Source organism: Apteryx mantelli, chromosome Z (assembly GCF_036417845.1).
Source record: "Apteryx mantelli isolate bAptMan1 chromosome Z, bAptMan1.hap1, whole genome shotgun sequence".
Classification (NCBI taxonomy): domain Eukaryota; kingdom Metazoa; phylum Chordata; class Aves; order Apterygiformes; family Apterygidae; genus Apteryx; species Apteryx mantelli.
The window spans coordinates 87,449,972-87,468,369 of record NC_090020.1 but is presented as its reverse complement, the minus strand read 5'-3'; the positions used below and the strand labels follow the sequence as shown (position 1 = coordinate 87,468,369).

Genomic DNA, 18,398 nt, shown 5'->3' with positions numbered 1-18,398 from the left:
GTTGATGCCTCTGAAAAGCACAAGACATGAGTCAGTAATCCAGTGCAGTAAAGTCCAGTAGTACTTAGAAGTACATATGTATACCCACGTGTATACAAGCATAAAATCTGATACACCCTGAAAAGACTGGGTTGACCACATTTAGTATGCAATCCCAGGAAAATCCCAGATTGAAGTAGAGAAGGGGATGAGGATACTAATTTGGAGGAGTAAGGGGAAGCAATACACCTGCTGTGGAGTTATGGTTCTGGTTGGGATCCTACGCATGGGATACTGTGCAATGAGGTTGAAGGATACAGTTGGTGTCCTAGATTGTAAAAGCTTGTCTACTTTTTCCAACTACAATTGCAAGTAGTGTAATAAAATTGGTCTAATAAAACCTATTGATTCTACCTATAAATCTTAACTTGCTAAGAATGATCAGACTTATCAAAAGATTTCCATACATACTCTTCAGCCTCAGCAGCAGACAGCTGAAAGAAGATATGAAAGAAGTGCATAAAGTCACAAACAATTTGGAAGAGGTAAACACACAACACTTTGTATTATATCATTATACAAGACTCTAAACCTGTTATTTCATGGTATAGACATTTTCAAATAAGGAAAAGGAAGACATTTTCTATTTGAATTCAGCTAACTTCCTCACCATCACTGGAAGTTCTGGAAGCTAAAAAAAATAAATGGGTACAAAACTGGATAAGGCAGATTCATAAAGGATATGTCCACTGATGACAATGAAATGGATGGTCTTGATAAAGCTTCTGCATTAGAGAGTTCTTACGTTGCTGCCTGCTGGACATGGAGTAGCTTTACCAGGGAAACACTCTCTCTGCCTTTATGTATGTGCATGCAATGCCCAATGACACTGCCATTCACAGAGGCTGTCCCCTAGCTTTCCCCTACCCTCGACCGTTATTTCCTCTCCCCTTTCTGTTCACCAGTGCAGCTCCACAGGGACCTGGATTAGGGAACTAGAAACATGAACCACAAAAACAAAGTTTCCTGATCAGGTTTCACCACACAAGCTTTTACACTTGCTGAGTGCACTGACTGCAGATTGATCGAACCAGTAATCAGAAGTGGGAAACAAGGCTCTGCTAAAGCAAAGCTACAGCTTAACCACAATCTGTGCTCTCCCTCAAGCATCAGTTACAAAGTACTTACAGCTACTGTAATCACAGGAGTTCTTTAAAGATAAATAGCTTGAGGAACCACAAGAAGTGAATAAGCCACTGAGCAGAAAGACATTAAACTGTCTAGACAACACGACTGACATATACAAATCCAGCGGAAAAAAGGTTATTGGCAGGTAAATCTTAACTGAAAGACTTTCCTAAGTAATCAGTCATCTAACGCACTCATAGAGCAGTTCTGCCAGCACAAACTCACTTCCATTTCCTGTCTCCGGCAGCTCTGCCTAACGTTCCCCTGGGTCAGTGGACAGTGGAAAGAGGTGGTCACTTACCACCTAGTTCAGGGTCCACAGCGCCCCACTGGACCACCCCAATCTACCCACAGCGAATCAACACTTGGCCTCTCAGGGTCACTGTATTCAGCGTTGCAGGTTTTCATAGCTTCACCACGTCAACAGGAAGCACTGCTACCCTGGCTGCACGGTCACACCAGTTCTGGCAGCATCTGCACTGAGACGCAGAAGGGGGTATCTGAAGTCAACAAGATCCCTTTTCCTGTCCCCATTTCCCCAATGCCACTGATGGAAGCTTTTGACCTAGATTCCTTCCTCTTCATTTTATACATATATTTAGTAATCACAGAGAACTGGTGCCTAGATGATTGACATGCTGCAATACTGACAGCAAATAAGAGCAGCAACTTTTCTGCTGTACCCACCTTTAAATGACTCTTAGTGTTCTTGATAGGTGGATATATAAAAAGCCCTCTCTTTCTGCTCACAGTTGAAAATATTTATCAAAGAGAAATACTCCTCTCCCCCAGATCCTTCACTTCTATCAAAATATAATCTGAGGGATTTTTTTTTTAATCATTAAAAGGCTCAGAAATATATTTGCTCTCTTACGTCTTCCAGAGGATTAATACCTCCATGAATTTGTCAAATATACATATTTACACAGTTAAGATACACAAGCTACCTTTTCTGTCTTAAGAGTTTTGCAATATTTCTTTAGAAAGACAAACAATTGCACTAGTTTTAGAAAGACAGAAAAGTCTCAGTTGTCTCCTAAATGCAATACTGTACGAAGGAAGCATTTACTTATAGCACACATTTATTCAGGCTACCCTCTCTTCTTGAACTACCAACGATCTGAACTTTATTTTAGCTCTATATGGAGTTATTTTAGCTCTATATGGAGTTGTTTTCCATTTCTGTAAAATATGGACAGGTGAATAATCACTGAATGACATTCAAAGATCAGCTATTAAATAATATTTTGATAACAATTATAATCCACTAATGAATTCACTGGTCAAAGCCACTGAAAGAGGTGATTTAAGATATGCATAACAATCTTACCAAAAATGTAAATATACTGTTTTCTAAACTGTGCCTTGTCCAAAATAATGCATATCTCTTAATTTTATTTCCTTCTCCACTATAAAGTTCATCTTAAGAACACTGCTTCATTAACATTAATATATTTATTCCAGAATAAACTTGTATGCTGGTAAAATTCACTATTTAAAAAGACCATGCTCTACTTCTACTTTAAACAGAGACAGAGATAGGAAGGAGAGGGTAATCCCGCCCCACAGAGGAATTTTTCTGCCATTTCAAATCTTCCTTGCCTTGCTTTGAAGCACTGCGCCAGGCAGCTCCGCTCCTCAGCGAGGCTGAGCACCGCAGCCGGGCAGCCCAGCGGCTCCTGCTCCCCGAGGACGAGGACGGGGCATGCTGCCTCCACCGTGCTTTGAAACTGCCTCAGCACACAACGACACCTCGCACTGAAATTACATCCCTGGTCTGCCTTGGTTTTGTAACTAGAATACGGAGCACGTCCCACGACTAAGAGACTAGGTTGTTCCAAGTGAATTCTGTAACACTGTTTTTGTAATTTCAGGTTTCTACACAGGCTTCGGGATTGCTGTTGGCGGCTCGTTGTTAGCAGTCAGACAGCATGACGCTAACGTTTCTGAAGCCTCGCTTGCCCGAACCACCGATGCCCATACCATCTTTCCTCCCCCGACTGCCCTCGCCTGCCCAGCCTCCTGCAGTGGGGATGCCGTAAAGTGCCTGGTTAGATGTTAATGTCGAATTCTGTCGTTAACCACATTCATATTTATTTCTGCTTTGTCCAATGATTAACACGAAGTCTACATATTCTTGCTCCCTTAGGAGGTGGCAGATGTGACACAGCTTTTTGCTAAAGGATAACCTCTCCACAGGTCATGGGCGTTTTTGATACCAGTAATTCACACTGCCATGTTACAGAAGACCCAGCTGAGCAAGGTGGTACCAAGTCAGGCAAGCAAAACCCGGAGCCAGTTCAACAACAAAAGCTTCACTGACAATGAACAAACAAGCACAGAGCCAGGTGCCGTCAAACAGATAAGAGAATACAGATGCGTTTATAGATTTACAAGCCATATTTATGTGAATGGTTCACATTTTTGTTTTTAAGTGAACAAGACTAACTTTCTTCAGGTGCTCTGAAGAGTAAAGTCATTTCAAATACCTATTATTAAAACACATTTAAAAAAAAGAAAAAAAGAAAAACCAGCCACCTCCTGCTCTTGGAGCTGGGAGGCTTAAGGAGGAGTTAAGGAGAGAAGCGGGGATGAATGCGGGCAGCACGTACTGCTGTAAGCTGTGCAGTGCCCCAGCCGCGAGCACACAACACTGCTCCTCAACTTCTCCCCTGCGCCAAACCACCTGGGAGGGAATGCAGCCCGCACCAGCCAAAGGAAAATGGCTGTGCTACACAAGCCAGCCTGAATAAAGCTTGCACACACCTCGTATCTTCTAAACACAGAGCAAAATCAACTCTCAGCAATGCATCATCTTCTGATATAAGGCAAACTGTAGATGTCAGCTTCCTATTTGTGTCTACAGCACAGCAGTTTCTATGGTACATTCAGAATATGCATTAAGAGAAGAGCATTCGATGTGAACGTGAAAGTAGAAGCTTGGCTCTTTCAGTGAGCAGACAAGCCTGGAAGGCACGAAGCTGGGATCAGCAAACCAGCATCTGAGCAGATGCAGCACAGACCAGAGAAGCTGACACACTAGGTTAAGCATTTAACGTGTTCTTCCACTATTACCATGTGAAAGGTATATAAAATCAACCACAGGTCAAATATCTCAAGGTGGACAAATTTCCTTGACAAACGTGTCAAGAGTCATTGAGATACAGTACGTATTTTCCCCGTAGTATGAAAATCCTAGACAACCTTCATGTTTACTTCAGACACAGCAGAATTACACAGTCGCATTAACAGCTGGTGATGACTCTAAAATTCACCAAGATACAATCACACAGTCTTTAAAGAGTTAATGAAAGCCAAACTTACCAAGCACTTCAGCTCCTTCAGCAAAAGATTCTTATATAAAGAGAGATAGTGTTTCCAAAGAGCAAGCAGTGAGGCAGGGAGACGACCCAGAAGTGCTCTGAACAGTAGTAACCAGTATGCGGAAGTTTGACTCGCAGGCAATAAATTTCCATTGCCAAGGTAACAAGGTGAAAGGACAGCAATCTAGGGTTTCACCTGAAGAAAGCTCAACATGAACTGCAGTTGTTGTGTGTTTTTTTTTTTTTAATACAAACTTTTTTGATTTCAAACCAAGATAGCAGTCAGTGAGGTAAATTTCCACTGCATGGAATGAAAGCAGCCAGGTAACACTGGAAAGTTACCTGCGCACCAGAGACTGCGCGAACACGGCTCTCCCCGGCACAGAGCGCACATCGCCTTTATTTTATTAGACTTGAAAGGGTGCAAAACAGAATAAAAATTTTATATATCTACACACATATATATATAAACACACACACTTAATGACTTAATGTTTAAACTCTTGACATTTTCTTTTAGCCTGAAGGAGAAGAAAAAAACCACACACACACACCCTGGACATCATAAAAACAGACAATTATCCAAACAAACTGCTCTTTAATTCTTCATAATATTATGAAAAGTTGTCAGCTAGGATCGGCATTTCCAAAACAAAATGGAACATTTTTCATCTACTCGAAAAAGCACAGAAGTATTTTCTATAGCAAGACTAATAATGTTAGAATACTTCTAAATCTTCTAGCAATTGAATATGCAGAAGAAAGATTAGACGACAATGAAATCAAGCTGATTTTTTTTTAACTTTGATTTGTTGGTAGACTAAACCAACAGGCAAGTGAAGAGACATGCATTCCAATAAGCTATTCCACATCGACATTTTACACAGAATACTAGAGTCAGCTTATCTCCTGTTCTACCATAGAGCAAACAGCCTAGCACCAAACCACCTGGAGGGAACCAAGGTGACGCGCGCCCCGTGCCGAGGATGCCGGCTGCACGGCTCTGCTCTGGGGAACAAACCCTACTTCTGTCGGACCACATGCACGTAAAGCCAGCTGGCTGCGCCACAGGGGCGGCCAAGGAGAACTGAATCGCTGCTGTGCTGCAAATACACAAATGCACGATGACTCAAAAAACCAAGAGCAACAACCTGAAACCAGCCGTTTGTGCCTTGAAAGCGCTGGGGTGAGGTGATACCGAGCGCTCACTCCTCCCGTGTCGTTGCCCAATCCTTCCTATCTCGGCGCAGGAATGCTCCCCGGGCTGCCAGAGGGGGGGATCACATTCCTCCCTCCGGCTCCCCTGACTCAAGAACACAGCCCCACAAACACGCCATTTTCAAACCAAAATCTCTGCATACATTTAAAGAAACAAACCAACAAACCACAGTATGGAAGAAAGGCTGTAAGCCAAGCAAAGAAGTCAGGCAACATATAACACTGCTACGTTTCATTACCTCCAAACAATACACACGGCTAGAGCAAAAAGTTGGTTTTCTCTCTGAAGACATGGAGGGAAAAGAGGCATGACGCTTCAAAGGGAACAGCTCAACTTGTGCGCGGACACCTCTGGGGATATCAGTTAAAATATTATTTTCTGAAGCCCACAGCAACAGCACACAATAAATCTCAGTATGACTCTTGTGCTATCTTAATAATTTTGAGATTTAGGAGTGGCGTTTTTGCAATCAAACGGTAAAAACAAAGACAGGCATTACGGATACGAACCCAAATCTCTACCCTCCTCTGCAAAGTTCAGCATAGGAAAATGAAGCTAGAGTAAAGGTGACCAGGTTACAACCAGCTATTGATCTGGCTCAAGCATGGAAATTAAAATCTCATTTTAGGCAGCTTCGTTATGACCAAACTGGGAACCTAGCTCAGTTGTTTCTCCTTTTTATTTGTAGATCACTGTTTACCTTAGAAAGTCTGAGACTGAAACAAATTCTGCCCTTTTTCACCTACAACACTCTTAACACACATTGCACAAGGTAACACATTTAACAAAACAGATCAACATATTTTGTCTAAGGCAGAAATCAAAACTGAAGCAACCGAACCTAGAGGGTTTTGGAGGAAGGAAAGAATGCTACACAAATCCGATTAGAAAGATCTTCCTGGCCGTATGAAACGGGTCGGTTCACCAAGAGCCGGCGCCTGCAATTGTTCAGGGAGAGTCGGGAGACGGAGCTGAGGATTTCCTGGGCAGCAAGGCGGCAAAACACGAGACAAGCCCAAATTCTGAGAAAACCACGATTACGCTGCTGAGCAAAGCTTGACTTTTCTTTATCTTCCTACGACAACGCCCCGAGTTGGGGGGGGGGGGAGGAGGGCTATTCTTTTTAGCAGTAGAACAACGGGAAAACCGGTCAGCTCCATGCTGGCGTCCAAAGGAAGCGGCAGTCGCTTTAGGAGCACGTGCTTTCTTCCGATGAATCTGAAGGGCTGGCAGAAAGGAAGAGGGGCTTAAGGTCATAGGACGGTTGTATAAAGCGAGTTTTTAAAGCGTAACCAAAGACCATTTCTGGCTAGACTTAAAAGACCGATTATCCCACAATGCTACACAATTATCAAATTGCATTTTACTGGATATCTTATTAAGTATAACAAGTACCAAAACTAGCACAGCAACTGATTCAAACAACATCAATCAGTATTAAAAGGACGGCAGAGTCTGGAGAAGTTCAGGCATCATAAGCTTGTACAAAGTCCGTATAACAGAAACAAGCCTATGTGGTAGCTGTCGGTTCAGCTCCTTGAACCCGATGTTCCAGCACTTCTGCAAGTCCGAGTCCGCAGCTGCAAGCTTTTAGAGATGCAAGGCGCTTACAGAAGTATTAAATGGTTTACAGCGATGATTTAAGCCCTGCTTTTCAGACTTCCAGGAAGAGGCAAGACTTTCACGCTTTCTTGGATTAGACTGACACATTTGGGGGTGCGGGGGGAACACCACGCAAAATTTCAGAAGGGCACGAGTTCATCTTAGAGGCATAGTGTCATGAGGCCTGTTTTATACACAGGCAAACAGCAGACAAAGTTTGAGTAAGTTGAAGATAGGTCAAGACTAGTGTAACAAGAGCAAAGGTGCACAAATCAGTGACAAAGTTAGGAAACAGAACTCAAAACTCCCAGTCCAACATAACGGGAGCAACACCGTAAAGAAACAAGTTCAGATCACAAAGCACTGAGCTCACAAAAATCTGCTTACAAGCTATTTTTACTGTGTGCTTTTTTTTTAAAAAAATAAATACTCCAGGTGAATTGCAATGTGTTTTTATAAAAAAGTCAGTTCAACTCCGTACAGCTAGACATACTTGAGGAGCTTCAGCAAGCATGCTAAACCAGGTCACCTGTGATCTTTAGAAATACCTGAAAGAATGCAGAAGAATTTTAAGTTAATGGACTTGCTGCACCACAGCACAAGACTTGATTTTCCTTATTTAACATTCAGATCTATTTATATCACTCACTAAAAGAATTCATGCAAGCAACACACTTTCCGCACAACATAATTCATTACCCTAACCAGCAGTCTCATGCAGACTATGCACAACTGTCTTCTTCCAAATCTGGCTGTGCCAGTAAAGAAAAAAAAATACCTACTCAATAGCTTTCTTCCTGCCTTTTAACACTGTCAGAGGTTACCCTCTCCTCTCCTCAGCTAAGTAAGCTTTAAGTTATTTAAACAAGTATCAAACTTCCTGGGGTGCAAAAACAGTCCTTCAAATATGAACTACCATATAATGGAACAGTGTCTTTACAAGCTGGATGATCTTTACCATGTCTCTGACACTCATGAAAGCTTTGCCAATCATGGAGAAGGAAACAAAGCCAACTGATTTAATTTCAAATATTTATTATCTTTGGGTGAATGCCCAGTCAGATCTATTACTTTCTAGCACACAGAAGAGAGTGCTACTTCAAAACATATTAGTCGAGAGGAATACAAAGAGTCCTCAGTGAATGTCCAACAACTTTGCCCAATAATGAAGAATGGCCTGAATTCCCAATTAAGAGCTTGCAGTTAGAACTCATGGAAGGATGCACAGGACGTGCTTTCAACTGATCACTAGGCATCACCTTCGCTAAACCAACATCTGATACCGTTTTAAAATTTGTTTAACACTAAATATCCTGAATGTCTTCACTTAGTAAACTGAAATCCAATATCCCCTTGAAATTCTAACAATTTTAAAGTGAAAAATTAAGCACACTTAATGCAATCCTCTTAATTTGTCCTATGGCAAAACACCACACAAATCAAAGTGTAACTGTGTTACTCCATATCAGTATTTTAGATTACCCATTCTCATAAAAATTCAGTGATGAATCAGAAGAATATCAACAGTAAGCAGTACATCTGATCTTAAACAGAATCACAGAAACCAACGTGTCCAGTTGGGTTTTGAGTATCTCCGACAACGTAGGTTTCCCAACCTTCCTGCATTTGACCATCCTCACAGTAAAAAAAGTTTTTTCTTATGTCTGAGTGGAATTTCCCGTATTCCAATTTGTCCTGCCACTGGACACCATCGAGAAGAGTCTGGCTCTGTCTTCTTTATTCCCCTCCATCAGGTATTTATCGATAAGACACCCTGTGAGCCTTGTCCTCTCCAGGCTAAACAGTCCCAGCTCTCTCAGCCTGTCCTATGTCAAATGCTCCAGTCTATTAATCATCTTTGGGACCCCTCCCTGGACTTGCTCCAGTATGCCCATGTCTCCCTTGTACTGAGGAACCCAAATGTGGACACAGCACTCCAGACGAGGCCTCACCAGGGCTGAGCAGAGGGGAAGGATCACCCCCCTCGACCTTCTGGCAATGCTCTTCCTAATGCAGCCCAGGATGCCATTGGCCGCCTTTGCCGTGAGGGAACATACAGGCCCCCAGGCCCTCTTCTGCACAGATGCTCTCCAGCTGGTCGGCCCCAGCCTGTCCTGGCGCCTGGGGTTATGCCTCCTCAGGTACTCCTCTGCGCTTCTCGTTGCCGAATTTTCATGAGGCTGCTCTCTGCCCCCTTCAAGGGCCTTCTCAACGGCAGCACAACCACCTGGTGTATCAACCACTCCTCCCAGTTTCACATTGTTAGCGAACTTGCTGAGGGTGCATTTGGTCCCATTGTCCAGGGCATTAACGAAGGATGTCAAACAGCACTGGCCCCAGTATCGACCAATGGGGGACATCACTAGTGACCGGCCTCCATCTGGACTTTGTCCTGATGATCACAGCCCTCTGAGTCCAGCAGTTTAGCCAGTTTTCAGTCCACCTCACTGCCCATTTATCTAGCCCATAATTCATCAGTTTGTCTACGAGGATGTTACAGGAGACAGCATTGGAAGCCTTACTGAGGTCAAAGTAAACAACATCCACTGCTCTCCCCTCGTCCACCAAGCCAGTTGTCTCATCGCAGAAGGCTATTAGGCTGGTCAGGCATGACTTCCCCTTCTTAATTCCATGCTGCCATCACCCAGTGATCAATCCACTAAGTAAAAGCAATGCAAATGTAAGTAGTTAGGAATATTTTTTGGAAACTCTATGGTAAGATGCTACTGAGAAAGAAATCAGTAAGACTATGTACAGTAGGACTACCAAAGAAGTTTTTGATTCCCCACAGTGCTGTCACAGTATTAAAGACAAGGCAATCAAAAGGGGTTAATAAATGTGTTAAGTATCTGTTTTCCATCCTCCGTTCCTCTCAATCTTATTCCACAAACTATTGCTTGAATGATGATAAATAGCAAGCTACTGTGGCACAAAGAGGAAAGCACTGTGTTCAAATCTAAATAACAACAACACAATGGGAAAGAGAGATTAACTGGAAGCAGAAGTCCAAGGAAAACGGCTTTAAAACGATTGTGGTTAGGAGGCAGGCAGGTAGGAAGGCATTAAGCGCAGGTTATATTTGTAGGCAGTGACACGTAAAAGGCTTCAAGGTGATATATGCTGGCTTTTACACTTAACAAAACTATCAGCTTGCAAAACTCAATTTTGTCTTGCTTACAAAAGATTGAAACCTACACTGAGGGGGTGAGGGCAGATTTTCCCCATGTTAAAGTTGTACTACAATATTAAAAGCCTAGTTTCAAATTTTAACTGATGACAAAAATCTAATTTGCAGAACGTTTATTACTTGCAACCATGCCTGAACCAGATAAAACCAATTTGACTTCCAGACTGAATCTGCAGAACAGCAACTGTCAAAAAGTGGTAAGAGTTTAATACATAACTAAAAATTATTTTTGAAACTGGACAAACTCTTTGTGAGTGTATATGAAGTGAATTTATTCTTCACCACCACTATTAATTATAAGATCTCAACAAATAAGAGAAACTGACTGAGAAAACAGTGAAACGGGACACGCAGACATGAGTCCCAAAAGCAGAAAAAAATACTTTTTCATATCTGATTTTTCTGCTACTGCTGTTCTTAAAGAAACCAGAGAGATATCTGTTAAATTCACCATATTCCCTAAGAAAGAACCAAAACATATCCTATTAGTAGCACTTCACATAAAACAATATATATTCAGAAGCAAAGTAAACTTTCCCAAAGTAAAAAACAATCACCACCACAAGCACTTGTCTCTGAGTTTTGTGGAGAGGTTTCAAAGGTATTTCCCTGATATTAAATCTGATAACATTTGAGATAAATAAGGCAAATCAGCATTTGAATACTTATGAAGATAGGCTTCAGTGCTGAAACTGTTTTTAACTTTTTGGTTAAAAAAGTTAATCCTGAAAAGCTTCAGGAGTCAAAAAACACACTGAAGCGCACAAATCGTACTGATAATCTCTTGGCAAGATTCATTTATTGCCAACAATTCAGTGAAAATCACGCAGTAAGAGAAAGGTCTGTTTAAACCTTTGCAAATATCACAGTGTTTATGGCTTCTGTTCTTCTGTTTGAATAAGGGGAAAAAGAAAACACTCTTAAGGATTCTTCTGTAACTGGATATATTATATATTGGAATGATTGTGCCGGGATGTACCGCAACCACAGAAATTCATAGTGCGTTTTAGAACCATTTTAGGTAAGGGCAATGGGAACGAGCGTCGCAAATGCCGGGCTAGCAGGGCTCACTGGCAGGGCCGGGCAGAGCAAGGCAGGAAGGGGCTTTGAGTCGCGCTGCACGTCCACGAGTGACAAGCAACCACTGCTTACACGGTGACCACCCACCACTCTTTGCCCCTGCCACCCGTCACAGTTGTAACATTAACTGTAATAAGCGTGATTTCAATATTGTTGCTTTATTCCACAGCTTCAGGTTAGGAGCAGGCTACTCCTCCATGAGTAATCCTCCGGTGGTGCTAACTCCGAGTGGCAATGCCCGAGCCTTTGCTTGCACGTGAAGCAGTACCGGACAGCATTTCCAGGCCGCGGAGCCCCACCGGCTCCTGGCCGCTGCAGGGCTGGCACAGGCCCAGCTCCCGGCACGGCCGCGGACGGAGCTGGCTAGCGTGCACCCAGCCAGGCCCCAGCCTCGCGCAGGAGGCGGACGTGCCCGGTGCCTGCTGCCAGCTCCTGTGCCCACGGGCTGCAGCGCAACAGTACAGCCGCAAGCACGTTTAATTTCCTACTATATATACGGGCAGCGACTGCTACTTGCAACCATATATTTATACAACAATGATCAACTGTGAATATGCATGTATAAGCAAACATTATGCATACAATATTTCAAGGAGCTATGCACAGCTCAATGTTTTCATACGAGTATCTTGTTTCCATACACTGTTTAAACAAACTGAACTCCAAAAGTTTTAATTGTTCTTGGCATTTGAGCACACTGCGGATGTGTACTTTGTTTGCAACTCAAATGCAAAAACAAAATAACAGTTCAGAAGAACTTTATTTTACCAGAAGTTCTGTAGTCTCCGAGTCAGAAGATCACCGAAAGGCTTATGAAAAGTTATAATTCTGTTGGATACTTGAACAGTGTTTTTACATTCTCTGGGACTGGGAAGATCAAGACCCTGTATTTCAAGTGCTCATTTAAAAAAAAAGCTTCAGATTTTTGGGTACTAACAGGCAGAGTTAAAAATAAAGAAATCCCTTACATATCTTAAGATCATCTTTGAACACCAAAGGCATGTATCAGGGTTTTCTCAACACATTGCCATTCCTCCCCAGGCGAGGTCAAAGCTGACTTTTCAACCTACATAGAGGACAAGCTCTGATCACATACTCTATTCCATTCCTTCTCAAAACAAAAAAGCAAACTCCCTCACATGCCACCTGCACACATGCATGTGTACACACACACGCTCTAAAAAATGTCTGTTCTTCTGGGCTTATTCTTAGGTTTACAAAAAAGCCCCATATCTGTGGTTTCCTACTTCCTTTCCATAGTGGAGCAGCAGCACAAGGAGAGTATCCCTTCACGATGCTCGTCCCTCCAAGACAAAATAAAAAGTCCCCTCTCTTTCTGATGATCACTTGTTCCTCTTCTGGAACAGAGGAAAAGGTTGTATAGTAGGATAAAGCTTGAACTCACTTAAATTTCTACAAAGCTGGGTTATTATACGCCCTGAAGTGACCAATGCCCCCTAAATTCACCACACATATTAGTTTAATTAATGGTATTTTGAAATACTTGCAGGAGCAGGAGAGCTTTGACCATAACTTCATCCTTATCTACAGGTCAAAACACAGACCATGTCTGCTGAAGCAGACCAAAACACTATTGGAAGCAAACTGAGCAGAGCTGCTGTGTGTCCATCGTATCCGGCGAACAGAGTCCTCTCTTGGAGGAGGCTACACCTAGCTTTTTGGCAGGAGGCCTGCTCCTCACTGCCAGGCAGAACAGTGCGAGGTTTTGCAGGTCGTGACTAAGCAAATGCAAGCGAGAGGAGAGGCGCAGCAGAGGTAAGCAGTAAGGGTCCAAAGCCTTGGACCGACTCAGTGCTTGCTCACCTTGACTGCTCAGGAGGACTGGTCATTAACGCAGTGCTCCCGTAACGGCGCGTGCTGGTGCCTGCAGGTCAGCGAGCCGAGGGGCAGAGAGGCGGCCACATGTGCCACGCTCCGCACGCGCCGGCCCCTGCACTACAGACAGGGGCTCGGGCCATCCAGCTTTTGGATGTAGCACAATTAAAAATGGTGAGCAGATGTGTCGCGGCAGAGCTACCTGATGAGAAGTGGTTTTCCTGGGAGAGAGAGGAATTAAATGCTTTCCTTTAGAGTGCTGCAGGAGAGCGTTTCCTCAGAAGCTCCTTGGTGAGTAACAACCAATGCCGTAGATGTAAACATTTCACAGCAAGAAGTACTAAAGCTCAGATCAATGTATTTCAAATATTTTCCCTAGAGTCTCTGCAATGGTCAACAGTTAAAAGTCCTAGGCATGCAGAATATTCTAAACATCATTTTTTGAGCAAGTGTTATGAAAATTCTGATATCTTCTTTCTTTAAATTCTGAGGACACTGCTAGCTATAATAATAATAAAGACACTGCAACTTCTAAACCATTTCTTTCCTTAAAGAGGAATGTTCCTCTTCTGATGTTCTAATTACCTATCAAATACTTTGACACTCATATATAAAGAACTGAACTGAAAAATCCAAGGCATTTATATGAGTAGCAGAATATTTGAGATACAAAGTTATTTGATGTTGTAATTGATTACAAATACAAGAAGTGATTTTAAAATTTCACATGCCACAACGCAGAAATCAGTTCCCTGACAACGCTTGAGCAACCAATCATTTGAGGCTGGAGTTGCAAAGCAGCAAAGCACAACCTAAACTAAGCGGCAGCTGCCTGTTCTGCTGCTCTGCCCATATTTTATATTCCCCACATCTTCCTGCGTGCTATCAGCAGCACTTGTTGAGCTCCTCACTGCACTGTTTCAGTGCACTGAATCAGCACAAGTTTGTTTCTTGAAAGATTTTTCTTTGCAGACAGCACATTAACAGATCAGGGAAGCGCTGCATTAACGCTTTGGCAGATGTAGGCAAGGTAGCAGAAACGCACAGTTGCAAGTATGCCCCCTCAAAATAGGAATAGCTCATCTAGAAGGTTTATTATAAAAGAAGGGGTGAAGGGGAGATCCAATTCCTGTCTATCTAAAAGGCATTTGTAGAGACAGCACAGTCGGACCCTTCTCGGAGGTGCGCAAAAGCCGAGAGGAAGCAGTCACAAGTCACAACACAAGAAATTCCAACTAAACAAGAGGACAAAAGTCTCAAATCATCGGGTGGTTAAGCACTGGAACAGGGGCCTGGAGAGGCTGTGAAGAGCATTGTGCATCATCAGAGATGCACAAAACTCGACCAGACATGGCCCTGAGCGACCTTCTCTAACGCTGCCCGGTTTAGAGCAGGAGTTGGACCAGACGACATCCAGGGCATCCCTCCAACTCCAGCGTAGGAGTCTGTGATCAGCACCCACCGAGCCCGACCGCCACACCTGCGGAGGTTCTGCCACACAGCCCCCAGTTTCCTGCACCGGCAGACTTCATAATGCCCCTTAAATACATGCGTGCAGAGAGACGAAGGTGGACGGGCACAGATCCTCCTGCTCTCCGCAGCCCCGTGACAGAACTGGGAACCGCTGCACGAGGGTACTGCAAGGTTCAGAACCCCGAGTTACAGCGATTGCTAATCAGCATCCGACTCTTCCTCGGAGAGGAGAGTGCCGCAAGCAGTCAACAGATCGTGGAAAAGAGCGTCACAATCCTAGCTCCACTGCTGGACCAGTTAGCTGATGCTGGCGAGGTCTCTTCCCAATTTTATCACCAGGAAAACGGAGATACAAGTGAGATGCATGAGGGAGCACACTAAGCGGTAGCTAGAACTCCGAGATGCAAAGCTAGAGACTTAAAAAAGACCCTTGAATTTTGAAGATACTGGAAGTCCAATGTCTGACAGAAACTCGCCCTGTACTTTTCACCTGTTGATTAATCATTATTTCAGCTGAGATATTACAGTATTTAAAAAAGTACACTTCAGCTTAGAGCAGAAAACAGGAATGTCAGTCATCACAGAAAGATTCTATTTTCTGACAATTTGTTTTCTTGCATGAATCATCCTATTATCCAACAAGAAATGAAATTAGGTCTTCCAGTTCTTAACTAGAGCTAATGATTAATGTTCCTGCAACAGTTTTCAGTTCTTCCCTAGTGAAGAGACTCTTCCAAACACATTAACATTTCAATGAGTTCCACTGCCAGTCAACTCTCTCTCATTTGTTTGGCCTCTGCTCTCCATCTTGATCAAGTTTCTTCTTTTTAAAAATATTGAGTTATACCTTTCAGCAGTACCTCTTTGCTCTTAAAGCAAACCTGATTTTAAGCTCTGCTCCAGAAGGATTTCTAAGTTTGGGGCAAGAATTACTCCAGTTATAACCTCCAGATCATGGGGTGGGGGGGAAAAAAGGCCACAAATAAGTGCCTATGCCAAGGTGATGGAGAGGAGAATGGAGAGGGGAATCTGCTCTCACTATAACTGTCTAATGCTCAGACTTTCGTGCCTTGGCTTTGTTCTTACAATTTTCAACATATAGAAGCCGCAGTTGACAGGAGCAACAAGCTGAAATCACCACCCCAGTGCCATTAGATTCGGTTTCCCCTTCCTGCGTGTGCTGGGTAAGAACGCAAGAGGGGAGCCCAGCTCCTCGTTGACCACAAGTTTGAGGAGATGGGGAATCAGGCTGAGGGGAGCAAAGCCCGCTCTGGAGAATTTACATGTCGTATCCGCTTTGTCATCTTCACTTTGGTGCACGTGCTGTAATCACCTTTATGCATTAACTGGGATTAGGGCCTAGGAGGAGGGAAAGGCACGGGGGTGCTTTGGAGTGGTTCGGAAGGGGGGCGGTGTGTGTTTCAGGAGCGTCTCATCTGGTAGTGAGCCAGCCAGCCTACATCTAACTCATAGGAATGGTCTACCGCCAGCTCAAGAACTGCTTATCTATCTTCTTCGCTCCTGTGACCCGCATCTGTGAAAGCGGAAGCAACGGCACAGTTAGTCATGACTAAAAAACAGTTCACCACTCTGAATAAGAACAAACTCCATAACCTGCAGAACGGCACAGAAAAACAGCCTGCAGCAGCACAAACAGTGCATCACCGTTTACTCAGAAGTGAGTACTCTCCCCAAAAGACTTATTCTGAACTGAAAATCTACAGTAATCAGATTTGGAGGTCATCACTGCACACGCTGTCCACCCACGTACCAGAGCCATGATGTCGTGTCCAGGAAACGGGGAAGAGAAGAGGAAATTTGGGAAGTACTGTGCAACAAGCTGCATTGTGGATGAGCAACCTTGTTTGTCCTATGTCAGATACTCTCCTAATAACTCTTCCACCTCTTCTCTCCCCTTTCTCTCCTATTCACTTAAAAAACCCTGTAGCCTTTGACAAAGATTTTGACCTGTTTTAATATGAAGAATATTCCCATTTAAACATATAAACCAGGGCTAGGAAGCTCTGCTAAAAACTATAGCCTCTTATAAACCAGTATGAAGAAACTATGCAGTTAATTCAGGCACAGATTGATCAAGTTTGAGAAGTTCACTTCCTGATTAGAAGGACAGCAAATGTGACAAAGGAAGCTGATGGTTATCTTCTCTAATGTGTGCACTGACATATGAGGACACATTATAAACAACCAAAGATGTGGACAAAAATTAAGACAATGTAAAAAAAAATAGCTATAGTTAAAAATAGATTAACAAGAACAAGACTAATTTAAATAATTTAGCTGGAGAAATTATTTCCTAGGCATACATGAATTCAAGCCACTTTTCAGGAGGAAGAACAGTAATTACTACTTTTATTTAAGGGAAATGAGGTCACTGCTCAAAAAAGGCTAAAGGCACACCTGAATTAATATAATCATTAAAATAATCAGTTTTAGCAATTTTATCACTAGCAAACCAAGGGAACTAGGTGAAATTATATAATCTTTGCTTTGAGGTAGACTACTTGTTAAATAATTAACAGCTGCCTTACCATTAGTTTTTAGAGCTAATTTATCCAACTGCAGGGCTGCACTAGCATTCATTTGTCTGCATGATCTCTAGTTCAGATCAGCAGCATTTAGATCCCCATTTTGCTTTCAGTGTGCAGACTGGTGAACTACGCATTTAGTCCAGAGGCAGCCAGAAAGCACTGGTAACTACATGTATCACAGAAACGCTGTTAATAGGCAGGACAGGTTTTTTCTTTAATGAAATAGGCTCATCTTTCTCATGTAGTAAAAGAAAAGACCTGAATAAAAAAAAAATCTAAGCAAGAAATACAGTGATAATGCAATTTTTAGTTTTGTATAAATAAATTTGCACACATACTGAGGGTAGAAGGGTTTTTTTTTGGGGGGGGGTTGTTTTTAACTATATTAATTGGTCATAGGGAACTCCCTAGGAATTTATGAGATCCTATAAATATATGGATTGTTGCTGGACAAAGCTCAGAGGTTAGCTCAGACACTTGTTCCTAAAATGGTACTTGACACTGACTAGACTAAGAAACCCTCATTAAAATATTCAGCACTCATTATCCAAAACAAAGGGTGGACTTTGTGTTCTGCCAGGCATTCTGGATGCAAAATGCAGCTCAACTGCACTGAACAAAAGCCACATTCAGAATCAATGTATTGCAGAAGATTTGTAATAAGGTCAGTCATTCATCGTATCAGAGCAGGACCTTGTCCCAGGAAAACACAGATGTGTGTTTTGGAAAAAACAGAAAAAGAAGGGAGCAGAGGCCAGGGCACTTCAGAATTTCCTAGCCAACTCACAAAGCAATTGAGCAGCTTCTACTCATTCTTCCGTGGTGTTTACAATGCGACGCTGTTCTTATCAACATACATTTGATGTCTGAAACTTGTGGGTGGAAGGAAAGCATACCCCGAGTGCCTGTCCAAAACTGCACACAGTCGGGGAAACAAACAGAGGAGCCATGCGTGCAGACCT

At 42.9% G+C, this 18,398-nt stretch overlaps 1 protein-coding gene across 3 annotated transcripts in view; it reads right to left on the bottom strand.

Annotated features, from left to right (window-relative positions):
- Nucleotides 1-18,398, bottom strand: part of NEDD4L (NEDD4 like E3 ubiquitin protein ligase) — a 206,045-nt gene that overhangs the window by 167,302 nt on the left and 20,345 nt on the right. Inside the window, exon 1 of one of the 3 annotated variants that reach the window (XM_067316471.1) lies at nucleotides 4,492-4,507. The exons of the other annotated variants lie outside the window; for them this stretch is intronic. The gene's annotated coding sequence lies outside the window, so the exon portion shown is untranslated. Of the gene's footprint in view, nucleotides 1-4,491; nucleotides 4,508-18,398 lie in introns of those variants that run through there. 3 annotated transcript variants of the gene reach the window in all.